The sequence below is a fragment of the Euprymna scolopes genome, chromosome 31 (assembly GCF_053919585.1).
Source record: "Euprymna scolopes isolate OS-2025 chromosome 31, ASM5391958v1, whole genome shotgun sequence".
Taxonomy (NCBI): Eukaryota; Metazoa; Mollusca; class Cephalopoda; order Sepiida; family Sepiolidae; genus Euprymna; species Euprymna scolopes.
Window position 1 is genome coordinate 23,357,101 of NC_136512.1, and position 13,082 is coordinate 23,370,182.

Below are 13,082 nucleotides of genomic sequence, written 5' to 3' on the forward strand. Positions count from 1 at the left end.
TCTTTCTCTCTCTCCTTCTCTTACTATCTCTCTCTCTCTCTCTCTCTATATATATATATATATATATATATATATATAATAAAGGAGTAATAATATTTCAAATGTATTCTTTGTCTTACATTGAATAATAAAATCTTTTGATTTGAAATTTAAACATTTCACGTCATAAATTTTAAAATTAAATGAATGACTTAAATTTCGTATATATACAATAAACAGCGGCCTGAAAACCATCATATTTCACATCGTAACCTAAAAAAAAAACCGTCTCCTACAGCCACTGTATTCCGGGGTTCTACGGTAGTTCATTTATATCCTCTTGAAAGTGAAAATACTTTTACTACGAAACCTATGACAACAAATTAATATTTTACACATAATATTTATTACAAGAAACCTTCTCTACCACCTATAGCAATAGCCAACGAATCTTTATCTGAGAGTACGTCTCTCAAGCTCCTTGGCCTAACGTTCACAGGAAACATGCGTTGGAACAACTACATCGAGGGCATTGCCAGGGCCGCTGCAAGGAAGGTGGGCTCTCTCTACCGTGCTAGAAAACTACTAACACCTGAAAGTATCCTGTACCTCTATAAGGAAACCATTCACCCATGTATGGTGTATTGCTGTCATATTTGAGCTGGTGCATCGGCTACTAGTCTCTCGCTCCTTGACAAGGTTCAAAAGAGAGTCGCAAATCTGATAGGCCCTGAACTGGCATCTCAGCTTCAGCTTTTGTCCCATCGACGAAACGTTGCATCCCTCTGCCTGTTCTACAAGTATTTTAATGGTGAATGCTCTGACGAACTGGAAGCACTAGTGCCCCCACGACGTGAACACCCTCGACAGACCTGACAGGCAGCTAAATCCCACCCCCACACTGTAGAGATCCATAGGTGTAAAACATTTTTCTACTCCAGTAGTGTCTTCCCCAGAACCGCTAGACTTTTGTAATTCCATACCAGGTCCCTGCTTCCCCAACTGTACTTACATGCAGAAGTTCAAGTGCAACGTGAACCGACATCTTCCTGCCCAAATCCCTACATAGTACACCAGTAGTTGTTGCCCCTGATAGTAGCCCCCTGCACCAAAGTTGCAATGCGCCTTGTTTGGGGTGAAAATGTAATTAAAAAATCAAAAAAAAAAAAAAATCAATGTTTACGACTTCTTTTGTTTCCCTGGGTCCACGCCTGTTTTTTTTTAAATTAATTATTTGATCTTAACTTAAAATATCCTGACTGGCGGAGCTAAACTCTCGTGGACGGCTTTCAACCCTATCTCTATAATTAGCAGATTAACTAACTGCATGGTATCTAACGTAAATATCTATAAAATCCTTTTCTTGTAATTTAGATTTTTTGACGTCAGCTCCATGTCGTCTATTATTGTTCAGGGTCTTCGGTTGGTTTGATAACTAAATCCCAGACTCTTATCTCCACAAATGTGTATGAATTAAAATTCCTAAATCTATCAATATGAATAGCGAACTGTAAATGTGTCCTTCCAAACAGGCTGTTTTACTACTAAAACGATGTTTTCAATGCATTCTATTTTATTATTGAAATATATTCTATTATGCAAACACTGAAAATCTTGACTACTTCAGCTTCAATTAGATCAGTCAGCGTTTTGCGGATACCGATATTCAACAACGCTTTAAGTTTCTAGCTTGGTATGTTATAAAATTCATTTGGGTACGCAATACTGAACTGTGTTAACCGATGTTTTTATATTATCTTCCTTGTAGGTTTAATCGTCTCAAGGTTGCAAACATCCGACAGAGAAAATTACACAATGGTTGGTTATTTTGGTTTTATGGCAGAAAAACCTTTTTCAGGTTATTTAATGCCGAATCCAGTGATTTTAAAGAAAATTTCATAGAATATTCTTGTTGTTTTTTTTCAAGTCGATTTCTATTTAACCCATAGTTGGAACCCTAACAGGTAATACCACTCCAGGGCAGAGTAGACCTGGGAGCAATGGCGAGTAAAAGGTTGTTCCACACTCCCTAATGTCCGCTAGCTGTGGCCTCACCATCGGATATAATTTAAGGTTATATCCAGGACCGAAAATTATACGATGGACATGATTTCGTAATATTAAAGGACCGTATTATTATGAGGCCACGTCGATGTCCATTTCTTCACTTTTTACAACTAGTTATACAGATTCCAACACAGTAGACATCACTAGTCTTTCTCTGCTCTGTTTTTACTTTTATGCTAGGTGCTCGACTGAACTCGAATCCCTTGTTCCGCTGTAAAAAAAAAATCGCAACAAATACTTTTCTAGCTAGAACAACTGTCAACAGATTCCGTTGCATTCGACAAGGCATTATTTTTTCACATAGGAATCACCAATTATCAAGATCCGAAGGCCATTCGAGGATAGGGCTTAACGTGTATACATTAGTCAATGTGATTATAGCGTATTAAACATAATTAGTGGGAATTTTGTAAATTGGATTATTAGTATAATTTTGTAAATTGGATTATTAGTATAATTTTTACATATAGTATTTTAAAAAAAAAAGTTTCCTCATCAGCAAAATTTTTGGGAATGGTATTTAATATATGTAAAAGACACCATAAATAAACCTAGAATGAAAAGTAAGGCTGATGTATCTATTAATTCTTCGCCTTTTGAAATAAATAATTAACGACAAATCATTCATATGCTTGTTAATTGTAGTTTTTCAACATATAAAAAAAGAAGGAAAGATTTTTTCATAAGTTGAAAAGCTACAATTAACATCCATATGAATGTTTTGTCGTTAATTATTGATTTCAAAAGGCGAAGAATTAAAAGATACATCTTCCTTACTTTTAATGCTAGGTTTATTTATGGTGTCTTTTGCATATATAAAAAAAACATTCCCAACATTTTGCTGATGAGGAAACTTTGTTTTTTTTTTTAAAATACTATATGTCAAAATTATTGTCCGTGGCTTAATGTCTACCACAATAAAAACATTGTTTTCCGAAAGGATCGTACAAATTATTGACTTTGTTGTTGTTCCTTCTTGTGAAACGGATTTTTAATTTAATTCTAATTTGAATTTTAAATTATCAATCACATTACTGAATATATATATATATATATATATATATATATATATATATATATATATATAATGATATATAAATAGTAAACATATAGTAATAATATGTTGCAGTAAATAGCAATATTTACATCTAAAACAAAATAAGTTTAAGGCTCCTAATATTCGTACTAGAACCGCCCACCAGAACTCGATGGCGCAGTAGTTTAAGTACACCCAGTTGTAAAGTTTACCCTATTGTGTAGGTGGAAAGATCAATCCTAATTGCAGGCGACACCTAAAATGCAATTACTAGTTACTTAGGAGATCTCCTAAGTTCTCACTTACGAAACTAGAGAATACTACCAGCGTTGATTTCATAAAGGCTTTCGTCCGAAATTCCGTGCAGATTACAGAGTTCGACTAAAAGATTCTCTAGTTCAACAAGGTACGCCTCCAGAAGATCGGATTGTACATTGCTATAAAAATAACACTCAAGATGAGAACGGTAATGTGAAATATACAAATAATACAAATCCACAATATTTAATTTTTTTTAATTTATTTAACAAGAAATCATGAGTTATCCTCATTTAACAGGAAATCATTAATTAAATAAAGAGAGCAATGCAATGAATATAAATAATTAGTTTAATAAACGAATGAATGATATGACTAAAAAGAAAATTAATGAACGAATAACTTGATAAATTATTTGATAAAACAGATGAAGGGCATCACGAATTTCCTAACATGAAATTCAATTGAAACATATAAAATTACGCACGGGGAATAACTAAAGTAATTAATGGATTGATCAATTGATGAACTGAATAATGATTTAACACATAAAGTAATTAATTAACACAGGTAGTTATAATTTTATAAACACATTTAACTAAGGAAGAAGATATGCCGTAATGAACGGGTGAAAACGGCTTAATTTACGAGTGTCGTTTCAAAAGTATACTCTATTTTAAAAAAAATGTAACTCAGAATGTTAAAAAGCTATATTTAGTAAAAATAGTCATACTCTTTTCATTGTTTTGACTCTCGAGTATATATACGACACAGTTATGCATAATTAATCAACCGAGAACCACACCACTCTGCATAAAAACATATAAAATATCAATGGATATATACCTAAGAAACAAAACAAGGAAAAGAATATGCTGTCGTCATAGTCCTTATAATAACATTATAAATTGATGACAACAATGTTTTGTGCTCTATAATTAATATCTTTATATATTAATCACTACGCTCAATGCTCTTTGCCAGCGATAACGATGTCTGTGCATAGGCGTCCTGAGTACACTTTTTAAATGAATGTCATTTCAAAAGTAAAGCTTCATATTAGAATATAAGAGATTTGTGAAGCTTATAAGACTGGAATAATACAAAGAATATTAGCGACCTTTCAATCTCCACAATTTATTTTTCTACATCGTTGCCAGCATGTTTTATGCACCTCGACACGGAATTCACTGACGCATCTCTGCGTCTAACGCACACACATAACATAGCCGGCTTTCTTAGCGTCTTAATGTCTGCAACAGAGTAATGAAACGTGCAGAAAATGAATGCATACGAATAGACATAAGTTATCATGACAGAACAATTTGAAATGCGCGTTGATCCATTCGATCGGCATAAAAAAAATGGAGGTATTCTTTTGTGGAACGCCCCTTTATATAGGAACGACTTCGTGCTCGAGGAAATGAATTAGAGAATGTATTAGAGAATGAATATGGGAATAGCCTTAAAGATGTAACACTTCTTTATCGAATGCAAGAGTAAGCTAAATGATAACCAAATGAACGATTTACTAAATTAAATTATATTCAGTTTTATTTATTCAGCATAGGTTAAAACAGGTACTGCACAATCACGTTGACACACCGGTTCTCGCCAGATAACCGAGGTTAAGCAACATTGAGCTTGGTCAATTCCAGATGGGTAAATATTTGGAAAGTCGTAGTGCTGTATGTACCTTCTGGGAAGGCTAGGCGTGGTGCCAGAACCCTTACCCTGTAAAAGGAACTCCTCGCTACAAAAACATCTACAACGTTGCAGATGGCCTATGCCTTTCCAGGGGCTCTACTGCTACAGATAGGTTACACCCCTCTATGTTTCGTCGCCGTTGAAAACGGCGAGGGAAGAGAAAAAGGAAACAATAATAACAGAAGGAAAGAGAACGAAACGAGGGGGGGGGGGAAGAGGCACTGGAATTTAGACGATCGGAAATACAGTTTACCAGCACCTGTCCAACGTCATTTTAAACTTATGTGTTGTTGATACGCTTGCAACATCAAGCGGCAGTCTATACCAGGTAGCAGATATGCCGATGGAATATGAGGATTTGCGTCGGTTAATCGAAATATACGATGAAACAGCTCAGTCCACATTCAACTGCTGGGGGAAGATCTCGTGTAACTTCGTAATGGCCATGGAGGAGATTATAGACCGAAAATTAGGTAGCTTCTTAGTTCTCGGCGCTTCAGCGAGTAAAAAGTTTACGAAAACCTCGCATCGACCTGCTAACCAGCGTGTGCACTTACTTCAGATGCTAAATTTCACGAACTAACTTGTAGATTAGGCATGGAGATAACTTCTGGATGTCATACTCTAACACAAGTTGGATGAGCGATATTTATGTAGGTAGCAAGATCACCGGAGTAACGTTGGCGAAGGAGCGCAGGGTACTAATTCCCGGTTGGAAGCCTGAATCCAGTAACTCGATAAATTAAAGGCAGACGGATTTCTCCCTTCTCACATTACATCACATCTCATTGGCTGTAAACTGACTATTTGTTCATTCCAGAACGTAAATCTTCCTTAAAAAAATAAGGATGCAGAGATTTAATTACATAGTTTCCCTCTAAATTAGAGGCAGTAGTTTCAAATAAAATACCCCAAATATGAACACGTTAACACATAGAAATATGTTCATAAGCAAAAACAACTTCTATTTTTACATTAAATATACATTACATGTAAAACTTTCTTATGCACGTACGTTACCGTGTAACATATGTGTGTTTATATATATATATATGTATATATATATATATATATATATATATATATATCGTACATAGCGTTTTCTGATACATCCACATAGGATTCGAGGATTACTACCTTATTTTTATATACGATTGATTAAAATTTTTCCATATACGCTAAATAGAAAAATATAAATGCATATATATGCAAAATGAAGATTATATATATATATATATATATATATATATATATATATATAATCTTCATATATGTCCACAGACGGCAAAAAGAAAGTCCGCGCTTGTAAATTTGTCAAAAACTGCACATGTAAACAAAATTGAATGTAACTGAAACAAACTATACCTCATTTGATTCACATTATATTCTTCTATAATTTAACTTGTTTATATTTTATGTTTAATTTAAATATACTGTTGACTTAAATTTAAACAAATAACTTCAAATAAGGGGGCAAAAGGAAAGTCTGAACAATTGAAAATTGTCATTTAAATGGAACTTTGGGAGATTATGCAACACAAATACAACAGAAACACAATAAACTAGTTAATATAAAGTAGTATAGCGCTTCTGCAAATTGACAGCCTTCAATCATTTAGGAATTCCTTAAATAAGACGGCAGCAATACTCCGGGGTGAGGGCATCCCAACTTTCTGTAATTTTTGTTCTTCTAAATATGACATGATTGCGTAGCTGTTGATTGATGTAATGCCACACTTTTTCGATAGGATTAAGGACTGGAGATTGTGCAGGCCAATACAAACACGGAATATCATGCTCTTCCAAAAACCTCTTGACATGGCCAGCTGGGTGAATGGAAAAATTCTCCTGCATGAAGATGGGATTATCATCCAAATTACGACCAAATAGGGTAGAAAATGCTCAGTCAACATATTAATGTACTTGGTCGGATTAATTCGATCTTGCAAGCGAATTATAGGCCCTGAACAATTGGTACTAATAATGCCCCACACTAAAACTGAACCTCTACCATCTTGCAGCGTTGTAACTGAGCAGCTATGATTAAATTCTTCGTCTTTCCTTGCCTACCGTCAATGCCTTACGTATTGAACTTGCTTTCGTTGCTAAAAAGCATTTTTTACCAATATGAAGAGTTATGATCTTTATTACATCTAACGAAGTCCAAACGGCGCTTTCTGTTCTTTACAGAAAGCGTTGCCTTGCGTCTTGCAACATATACTCGCAAATTAAATTCCTTTAATCAGTCCTTGACAGTAGAAAGATAGCATTTTTAACAAGATTGCACTGTTGTTGGATTTGGTGGAGCCGTTTCCAATCTGTTTCGTAGGTTGTAGATCTTGATAGCAATGGATTCCCTGTTCGAAATAACTCTAGCGTTACCATATCTAGAGGTATTACGAACACTGTTGGTGTCTTGGCGCTGTTGTACAGTCTTTCCTACCGTTTTCTAATCGCATTTAAATCTGCGGCCGATTTCTAGATTGGATACAACAGAAAACTGGAGATTAATGAGCTCCTGGCGATCACTAAGAGAAATTCGTGGCCTATGGACTAAATGTTACGTTGTATAACCTACAACAACAACAATTACGATAAGAGATGTTTTGTTACCTGTTGGTAGATATTTCAAACTGATTTAGGGGAGTTAATTAAAGCTGATTTTAAGCTAAGATATTGCTGAAAAACTTTTTTTGTCTTCTCAATTTGAAGTCATTTTTTTTTAAATTGACGTGAGCACTAGAATATTTCAATTAGACGTGAAATATGAACATATAAATAGATATAAAAGGCGAATCAAATGAGGCACAGGGTGTTTAAACAGTTACATTAAATTTAGCTTAAATTTGCAGTTAAAAAAAATTACAAGTGGGGACTTTGTTTTTACCGGCACCATATATATATATATATATATATATATATATATATATATATATATATATATATATATATATATATATATATATATAAGTAAATCTTGGTAATTAAGGACAAAATCATACCATTTTAAAGGGGCAGCAAAGAATAGACAACCCATCTGCTCTACCGAATATAAACAATGGTTTTCTAAACAGCGTCTTCAATTTTTAACTATTTTCGCTTTTAAAGCTCTCCTGCTTTTTGGATGCTAAACATCATATATTTTTAATTGTTTATAAACATTTAAAATCACATTAACGATGTACAAATTTAAATTGAGCTTGTTAAAAAACGAATCTTGTGTGACAATTTTCATCGATTTAAAAGAAAATAATTTTAAAATTTGGTAAATTGATCTCCTCTTGAAATATACGCGGGCCTCCCAAGTCTACTTTTCAATGGTTTACAAAATATATATAAAAGATTACACTAAATCCGGTGGTTAAATGAACAGTCGATTTCTAATTAAATGATATGAAATTTCAAAATAATCGGAATCAGAATTATTATCGGAATCGGACGTTTAGAATTGAATCATTTATGTTATCCGAATCGAGAAAAATGGTATATATATATATATATATATATATATATAAATAAAAATATATATATATATATATATATATATATATATATATATATATATATATACATATGTGTGTGTGTATGTATACACATGTATATATTTACCAAACTTTAACAAATAAAAAAAAATGAATAAATAAAAAAGGAAGAAAAGATACAAGTAATAAAGCCAACCAGAATTATCTCCCTTACACTATAATTTACCTGTTACTGCATATTTCCAAATATATATATATATATATATATATATATATATATACATATATATATATAAATAAGTGCCTATATACGTAAACACAGACAGAGTATTAAAGCTACAAAATAAAACAAATAAATAACATAAATGTTCAACAGATTAAACCCGAATCACCTCCTTAACACACGAATACAGATACATAAAAGATAAATCAAAACAAAAACGAAAAAAAAAAGCAACTATAAACAAAAGAACACAAAATAAAAGCATTCACAACAGCATCGGAAAAACGGGAGAAATAAAAAATATATGTTTAATATTTAATACACACTAATATAAAACATATATAATAATAATAATAATAATAATAATAATAATAATAATAATAATAATAATAAGGTCTTAAACTGTTATCTTCTCCCCTCACACAACAGGTCACGTGAATCTTCACTGCGATACTATTATTGTAAAGAATGAAGCCCCTTGTCCGCATAGTAATAACAACAATAACAATCATCATAATAATAATAACGATATCAATAGCAATACCAGTAATAATAATAAAAATAATAATAATAATGATGATGATCATAATAATAATAATATAATAATAATAATAATAATAATAAATTATAAAATATTGTATAAAATAAAGGAAAAATAATATATATATGTATGTATATATAAAACAAAAGCTTACAACAGAAATAATAAAAAAATATATAAGTAAAATAAAATTACACCCAACTGATCCTGCCCTGAATCTGCCGTCCAGTCGCGTTTTTTTTTTCGCCATCTTGAATCCACTTTTGTTTTTGAAAAAGAGAGGTCCCTTTCTCTCGAAATTAATCAAAGTTCCATACCACCCACGGACTTTACATGCACCGGACATTCCAGCAACTTGGTTATAAATAATTATACCTGAAGGTGAGGAAAGATAGACGAATAAAGGCTAGACACTCCTCTACTCAAGCACACCCGTCTACATTTCTTTGTTTTTCTTTCTTTATTTTCATACGTCCGGTCTTTCCCCGCATTGTCTTTGGCTTAAAAAAAAGTATATATATGCATACATATATATATATATATATATATATATATATATATATATATATATATATGTATATATTTATATATATATTTATATATATATAAATATACATATAAATATATTTATATATATATATTTATATATATATATTTATAAATATATATGTGTGCGTGTGTGTGTGTATGTGTGCGTGTGTGTGTGTATGTGTGTGTGTGTGTGTGTGTGTGTGTGTGTGTGTGTGTGTGTGTGTGTGTGTGTATAATTGAATCCCGAGATACGGGTAGAGCTAAAATACGGTTTTTTCAGGTTACGATGTGGAATACGATGCAATGCACTTCCAGCCGCAGTATAATGTATTTGCCCCGCTTTACAGTGTTATTTATAATGTTTTCATTATGTACATGTGTATTACATACAGTGCTGTATGTTTAACTAATTTTTAATGACGTATTCCAGAGTTTTAGTCTACATATAGACAGCGACATAAATATATATAGAGAGGGAGATAGATAGAGAAGAGAAAGGACGATGTGTTTATGTGTTCCTGTGTGTTTGTGTGTGTGTGTGTTTATGTATGTATTCATGTGTCTCCCGAATAAATAGTACTTCGTTTTATTTATAGATAGAGGGGGTATATTGACGTATCAAAGGAAAACAACAGACTAATATGAAATAAAATATGACAAAAACGTAACAAAACAATAATATAAAGGCAGTTCATATAAACGGCAAATAAATAAACACAAGAAAGAATGAATATCGGAAACAAATAGTTACAAATAAAAAAGAAAAAAAAGGAAAGGCAGGGAAAAACAGACCAACACGAAGCCATTATTGATGTGTCTCTATATATCACTGTTTTATTTTCATAGCTGACCCTCGTTCCCTATAATTTGAGGAGGCGAAAATCGCCCATAATTCCCGGGTATTAACACGCAACGATAAACAAAGGCGAGTCGAAAATAAATAACTCAGAATAGAAACCAAAAAAAGACTTTCTGTTAAACTTTTAAGGAAATCGAAACTGAAGGAGAAAATAAAACCCAAACAAACAATGGAGAGCTACGCATACAATAAGAACGACTGATATATTAACGACTCTATAAATCAATGCCGGCTCCGGTTTCTGTGTGTGTGTGGCTGTATGAGTAGAGGTAAGGGCGTTTCTTTTCAAATACTTTATTTTTCATTTATCATTATGAATTCATTACTCGATGAGGAGAGGAAGAAACTGATGCATCAATTTAGATGAGGTAAAGGTATAATAAAATAAATAAATAATTAACATAGTAATTAGTTAAGGAATAAGTTAATACCAACACCCATACAAACACAAACACACATACACACACGCATATATATATATATATATATATATATATATATATATATATATATATACAGTGTTACATGGTAAACAACTGATGATCCCGTGAAAAATAAAAAAAAATCGGTATTATAGTAAATTTGAGAGAGTTGATGCAGTGATTGCAGGTGATTAAATGACTTACTGACTAGATGTTTTGTTTTTTTTAACGAATGATAAAAAATATTTTTTTGTATAGTTTCAAATGTTAAAAAACTTCAAAGACTATATATATAATTATTTCCACATACAAACAACGCCGCAGCTCACGAGAGCTATGACAGTCAACAAACCAGAATTCCAAGACTCGAGGTTCACCCTCATTTGTGCTCATCAGTTAAACATATCCGAACTAGGGGTTCGAAACTGGAGCCTCATGCATGCGAGACAAGCACTCTGACAACGGAGAGTGTCCATTAACTAACGCAGATCAAGAAAACCGCGACGAAATTCGACTTAGGAATTGATCTACATATCTTTAACAAGAGACGCGGTCATCCAACCAGCTATATATAAAAATTAACGTATTCAAATAAACAAATTTATATATGAATTAACGAATGAATAAACGAGGAATAAATAAATGAATCGTTTTATGGAAATTGCTGCAGACACGGCATGAAGCCACTTCATGTAAGGAGCTAAAAAGTACAATGACAAGTAGTTCCTGTATATCTAAATCTTAAAAAAGACGAATGAAGTAAGGAAAAGGAAAGCAGTGAGCAGAAAATATTTCCCCAACTTTTTTTTAAAAAACAAATGGAATAGAACATTGTATAAAAACAACGAATAGAAGGAGACAACTAGATCAACAAGTCAAAGTAGCTAAAAAGTCACATGTTAGCAGGAAATAGATTAGACAATTAAAAAGCACACATGTCATGATCGTATTTATTTAAAGGGGGAAATACCAAAACAAGCAATGCTAAGTGCAAATATGAAAACAGTACTCACTAGATGATCTGATAGTATATTTGTAGAAATAGAGACTAGACTCGAATGTGATGAATTCTTTTTTTTTTACACAGAGGTCATTACTTATCAAGGCCCGGAAGCCACTCAGAGATAAGGGTTATTGCAAGTACATTATGTTAGTGTGAAGATTTGATGAAGTGCTTACTTAAGGGGGCGGTTCATTAAGAATTTATTAACGTTGGACTTGAAGACATCCAAGTTGTAGTCAGGTGGGAAGCAGGCAGAAGGAACAGAGTTCCACAGCCGTGCCATTATAAGAAAGAAGCTTTGTTCATGGAATCTACGTTTGGATTTAGGCACAGATAAAGAGTGGGGGTAATTTTTCACAGTGGATTCAGCTAGACGGGTGTTTTTCGTGAAAGATTGGCAAGGGGGGATCAGAGATTGGAGATCAGACGAGCACCTGCCATGGAAATAACGATAAAACAAGGATATGCAAGCAACGTCTCTTATGTTGGAAAGAGTTTGCAGGGTAGAAAAAGGGCATCCCCCACTAGGTGTTTTGAGCGATAGAGAGGTACGAATTTTAGAGAAGCAGTACTATTACAACGTTTATTGTATATACTTCAAACCATAGTGGATGAGGATGAAATACCAAGATATTAGGTTGGTGTTAAAATACTGTCGTTAATTGACGTATAATAAATACGACATCATAATAAATATAATATAATAATGTCGTTAATTGTCATATAATAAATACGACTAATAATACACGACATCACTTCCGCACCAACCTAATAGTAAGAAATAGAAAAAAAAAATAGCTGTTACATAACAAAAGAAGGAATGGTTCTGAGCAATTAAGGAATATATTAGCTGGAATTGATAAAAAAACATTAGTGAATACAAAGACAAAAATAGGGATGAATGCATAAAGAAAGAAACCAATTTTCCCACGAATGAATAAAGAAGCCACTCATGTAAGAATTATTCTATATAT